This window comes from Neomonachus schauinslandi, chromosome 12 (assembly GCF_002201575.2).
Source record: "Neomonachus schauinslandi chromosome 12, ASM220157v2, whole genome shotgun sequence".
In the NCBI taxonomy this organism is placed as follows: Eukaryota; Metazoa; Chordata; class Mammalia; order Carnivora; family Phocidae; genus Neomonachus; species Neomonachus schauinslandi.
The window spans coordinates 90,571,270-90,577,198 of record NC_058414.1 but is presented as its reverse complement, the minus strand read 5'-3'; the positions used below and the strand labels follow the sequence as shown (position 1 = coordinate 90,577,198).

Sequence of the window (5,929 nt, the reverse complement as noted above, 5' to 3'; positions counted from 1 at the left end):
TCCTCTTAGATTCTCCAGCTGGATCTGCAAAAGACACTGACAACAGACAGAGTAACAGAACAAAAGGCAGACACATTTATCTGATGTTAAAAGTTTTGCAGAGCATGAGGGGACTTCATAGAGTGAAGAGAAAAGCCCCCAAAGAAATGGGTATGCTTGGAGGCATTGATACCAATCTGCCAAAAGAGGATAAATTAGAAGTGACAAGATGAAGGAAAGAGGCTTTGAGCTTCAAGAGGTGGCAAGCTGGGCAACTTTCCCGAACCCGCACCTCTGCAGGAGGCCGCAGCCAGACCCGCGCCGGAACCATGTTTCGCAACCAGTATGACAATGATGTCACTGTTTGGAGCCCTCAGGGCAGGATTCATCAAATTGAGTATGCAATGGAAGCTGTCAAGCAAGGTTCAGCCACAGTTGGTCTGAAATCAAAAACCCATGCAGTGTTGGTTGCATTGAAGAGAGCACAGTCAGAGCTTGCAGCTCATCAGAAAAAAATTCTCCATGTTGACAACCATATTGGTATCTCAATTGCGGGACTTACTGCTGATGCTAGACTGTTATGTAATTTTATGCACCAAGAGTGTTTGGATTCCAGATTTGTATTTGACAGACCTCTTCCTGTGTCTCGTCTTGTATCTCTGATTGGAAGCAAGACCTAGATACCAACACAACGATATGGCCGGAGACCATATGGTGTTGGGCTGCTTATTGCTGGTTATGATGATATGGGCCCTCACATTTTCCAAACCTGTCCATCTGCCAACTATTTTGACTGTAGAGCCATGTCCATTGGAGCCCGTTCTCAATCAGCTCGTACTTACTTGGAGAGACATATGTCTGGGTTTATGGAGTGCAATTTGAATGAACTGGTTAAACATGGTCTGCGTGCCTTACGAGAGACGCTTCCTGCAGAACAGGACCTAACTACAAAGAATGTTTCCATTGGAATTGTTGGTAAAGACTTGGAGTTTACGATTTATGATGATGATGATGTATCTCCATTCCTGGAAGGTCTTGAAGAAAGACCACAGAGAAAGGCACAGCCTGCTCAGCCTGCTGATGAACCTGCAGAAAAGGCTGATGAACCGATGGAACATTAAGTTACAAGCCAGTCTGTATGTTTATTATCAAATCTGTAAGAATGCAGGAACATGTACTGATGACAATAATCTGTACGTAGGAATCAGTCCAGATGTGTTTTTCCCTAGCAACTTGTCTGAAACCATATAACGGTGTGCATTTTTCTTTGAGAGGGTCTATATAATCATTTTCTAGAAAGTATAGGTATCTGTACTGATGTTTTTATATGAAGAACATAGTGTCTTTGTGGTTTTAAAGACAACTGTGAAATAAAATTGTTTCACCTGAAAAAAAAAAAAGAGGTGGCAAGCTGTAGCAAAGTTTGTTTGTGTAAACTCTTTCTTGGTGCCCTTTCCTCTCAGGTCATAAGGTTGTTATTCTCTCCCTTGTATGGGAAAGGGGCACACATCTTTGAAAGGAGGATTTATGGTGGTTTCAGGAAGACAGAGGGATGGCAGAAATTTCATCCTGTGTCTTTTTCTCCATTGCCTCCAGCTCAAAATAATCCTTATGCCACGAGTGGCTTATTTGGGGAGGCATATTCTGATCTCCTACATATCCACAGATGAAGTCTGGAATTTACTTTAAAATGATCCAGTTTGAAAAAATAATAATAAATTAAATAAATAAATAAACCAGTTTGGGAGGGGGAGTATACAGGAGTATATATAAATAAGATTGGTTATATGTTGATACCTTTTGAATTAAGGTTATAGGTACCAGGTCATTATACTACTCTCTCTTATTTTGTATATATTTAAACCACAATAAAATGTTTTAAAATAAAGAGTTCTTATGAATATTAGACACTGTTGTGAAGAGTAACTTGCACACGGGAAGTAGTTATTACACTTCCCGTGTGGGTTGTGAGTAGGTTTTCACAGTGAGTTCAATTCTAACTTGGTAAGACTAAAATGTATCATTATAGTAAAAACAATAATAAAAGAGCCTTCAGTCCATCAACAAATATTTATTTATTTATTTATTTATTTATTTTTTTTAAAGATTTTATTTATTTATCTGAGAGAGAGAATGAGATAGAGAGAGAGAGCATGAGAGGGGGGAGGGTCAGAGGGAGAAGAAGACTCCCTGCCGAGCAGGGAGCCCGATGCGGGACTCGATCCCGGGACTCCAGGATCATGAGCTGAGCCGAAGGCAGTCGCTTAACCAACTGAGCCACCCAGGCGCCCCAAATATTTATTTTTTTATTGAAGGATCATTGACACACAATATCTTATTAGTTTCAGGTGTACATCATAGTGATTCGAAATTTTTATACATTTTGACACGATCCCCACAATAAGCCTAGTTACCACACAGGGATGTGTATGGTGATATACAAAGTTATTACAGTATTACTGACTACCTTCCCTGTGTAACAAATACGTATTGTTGACAGTATCATTTAGGTCGGTACTCTGAAACTAGATCTCTAGAAGCTGAGGGAAAACAGAATAGAAGCACAGTACTAGTCTAGTTCAATTTACAAAAGGAAAGGCCAAGAAAGAGAGGGATTCAGCAAGAAATTAAAAACCACTTCTCCACAATCAAGGCAACCAGATTCTCTTCCAAATTTTAGGGCAGTAATTCTGACAAGAGCCTGCTAGATATTGGTGAGTTTGAAGCTGAAGCAATGGGGAAATTAGAACAACTTGGAAGAACTTCAAACTGAGTTAATCAGTGTTTGACAAGATTAAGCAATTGAGATGATAAGAGAGGGGAGAGGGGTGGTATAAGAGCCCTACATCCTCATTTATCACTGCTGAAGTCAATAAGTAATGTCTAAAATTGATAAATGACAAAACAATGGTATAATGAAAATACTAATAGCCAACCTATATTAAGTATTAATATGCCAAGCATAGTTCTAAGTTCTTGACATGTAATAATTCATTTGCTCCTCTCAATGATGCTCTGAGGTAGAAATTATCTTCTTAAGCATGTTATTTAAATCATCAAAGGTAAGTAGTAAGAAAAAGAGCTAACAATTAAAAAGTGGTTCCCTCTGGAAATGGAACTAAGAGGTAGAAATATTTATTTTTTTATCGAAGTACGACTGGTGTCCTTATGAAGAGGGAAATTTGGACATGGAGACAGACACATACAGAGGGAAGACCGTGTGAAGACACAGGGAGAATGCCATGTGAAGATGGAGGACAGGAATTATGCTGCCCTAGGTGAAAGAACACCTGGGGCCACCAAAAGCTAGGAAGAGTATTCTCCTAGGAGGAAGAAGGATTTCCTTATAGCTTTCAAAAGGAGCTTGGCTCTGCTGACACCTTGCTTTTGAACTTCTAGCCCCCAGAACTATGAGACAATAAATTTCTGTTATTTTAAGCCACCCAGTTTGTTGTGAAACCAATCCATTATTCTGTGTCTTTAGTTTTTCCCCACCCAAAAATAGGTTGGAGAGCTATCCAATGGGGCACTTTAGAGTGTGAATTGGAGATCCAGTATAAATTGGGGCTATCCTGGGTAAACTGGGATGAATGTCACCTAGTATATGTAAATCCTTTTTCTATATTTTTTATTTTATTTTATTTTATTTTAAAGATTTTATTTATTTATTTTAGAGAGCAAGAGCATGAGTGAGGGTGGGGGGTGGGGAGGAAGAGCAAAGGGAGAGGGACGAGCAGACTCTGTGCTGAGCATGGAGCCTGATGTGGGACTGATCCCACGACCCCGAGATCATGACCTGAGCCAAAAATCAAGAGTCCGATGCCCAACCGACTGAACCACCCAGGTGCTCCAAAACTACCTCCTTTTAAAATGCTGGGTAACATTGCATAATATAGCTACAGTTTATTTAGTCATTCCTCTTCCAAAGGACATGTTACTTGCTTCTCATGTTTCATTGTAAAAATGATACAATGATTGCTTCTTTTTTAAGAGGAGGTAAATGGGGGGAGGGGCAGAAGGAGAAGAGAGAATCTTTTTTTTTTTTTTTTTTATTCATGAGAGACAGAGCGAGAGAGAAAGGCAGAGGGAGAAGCAGGCTCCCAAGGAGCAGGGAGCCCGATGCGGGACTCGATCCCAGGACCCTGAGATCATGACCTGAGCCGAAGGCAGACGCTTAACCATCTGAGCCACCCAGGCGCCCGAGAAGAGAGAATCTTAAGCAGGCTCCATACCTAGTGCAGAGCCCACTGTGGAGCTCAATCTCACAACCCTGAGATCATGACCTGAGCAGAAATCAAGAGCTGGATGCCAAACAGAATGAGCCACCCAGCCACCAGCCACCAGCCACCAGCACCAGCCACAATGATTGCCTTTTTATGAGTTTTCCTGCATATGTGTGTTAGTGCTTCTCTAGCGTAGATGCATAGAGGTGGAACTGCTGGGTCATATGGTATATGAATTTTCAAATTATCCTCAAAGTTGACTGACCAATTTCACCTTCACCATCAATGTAGGAGAACACCTATTTTCCTATAACCTCACCAAACCTAATATGGTCAACTTTGTAATGTTTACCAATATGCTGGTTGAAGAGTGACATTTCATTCTTGTTTCCAGAATAAATTTCACTTATTTCCCTGATTAGCAGTGAGGTTTAACATCTTCTCATATGTTTATTGACTGTTTGTATTTTGTCTCCTATGAATTGTTTGTTCATATCATTTGCTTACTTTCTATTAAGTTGTTTGTCTTTTTCTTATTGATGTAAAGGAATATATATATATATTCATACATACACACATATATGAATATATACATATTCTGGCTTATAAACCTTTGCTGGTTATATACAGTGCAAATATTTTCTGTCTATCCATTTCTTTAACTCTGGTATTTTTTTTATCAGACAAATTTAAAATTTTTAGTGTAGTCAAATTCATCAATATATCACCTTTTTTTTTTTTTAAAGATTTTATTTATTTATTTGACAGAGAAAGACACAGCGAGAGAGGGAACACAAATGGGGAGTGGGAGAGGGAGAAGCAGACTCCCTGCCGAGCAGGGAGCCCGATGCGGGACTCGATCCCGGGACTCCAGGATCATGAGCTGAGCCGAAGGCAGTCGCTTAACCAACTGAGCCACCCAGGCGCCCAATCAGTTTATCACCTTTTTATTGTCCTTTGCTTTTTATCTTATTTAAGAGGAACATCTTTCTTACTTTAAGGCTATCAACAAATTATTCTGTATATTTCCTCCATTACTTTTTTTTTCTTTTTAAAGATTTTATTTATTTGACAGACAGGGAGATAGTGAGAACAGGAACACAAGCAGCGGGAGTGGGAGAAGGAGAAGCAGGCTTCCCGCCAAGCAGGGAGCCGGATGAGGGGCTCGATCCCAGGACCCTGGGATCATGACCTGAGCCGAAGGCAGATGCTTAACGACTGAGCCACCCAGGTGCCCCTCCTCCATTACTTTTATCGTTTTGTTTTTTATTTGATTTTTCAACTGTGTGCCTGCATTACATTAATACAAATTTTATTTATTTATTTATTTATTGGTTTTATTTAAATTCAAATTAGTTAACATACAGTGTATTATTAATTTCAGGGTGGAATTTAGTGATTCATCAGTTGCATATAACACCCAGTGCTCATTACATGAAGTGCCCTCCTTCATGTCCATCACCCACATTAATACAAATTTTAAACTTATACACCTACAAATAAAAAAAAAAATCGGATTTTGAACTAGTCAGAAAGACGTGGGCTAGAACCCATTCTGCCACTTTCCAGTCACATGACCTGGGAACTTCATAGGGATTTTGAAAAATGAATGAAATAAATACATATGGAAGGAGTTCAATAAATGGTATCACTATTATCTTTTTAAAAGTTAATCAGTGATGGTTATACAACATTGTGAATGTACTTGTTGTCCCTGAATTGTAGTC

At 39.5% G+C, this 5,929-nt stretch overlaps 1 pseudogene across 1 annotated transcript; it reads left to right on the top strand.

Moving 5' to 3' along the window:
• The first annotated feature begins 267 nt into the window (after positions 1–267).
• Positions 268–1,359, top strand: LOC110582910 (annotated as a pseudogene). Its single transcript, XR_002480471.2, has one exon. The product of XR_002480471.2 is annotated as a proteasome subunit alpha type-1-like (transcript).
• Positions 1,360–5,929: the final 4,570 nt, after the last annotated feature.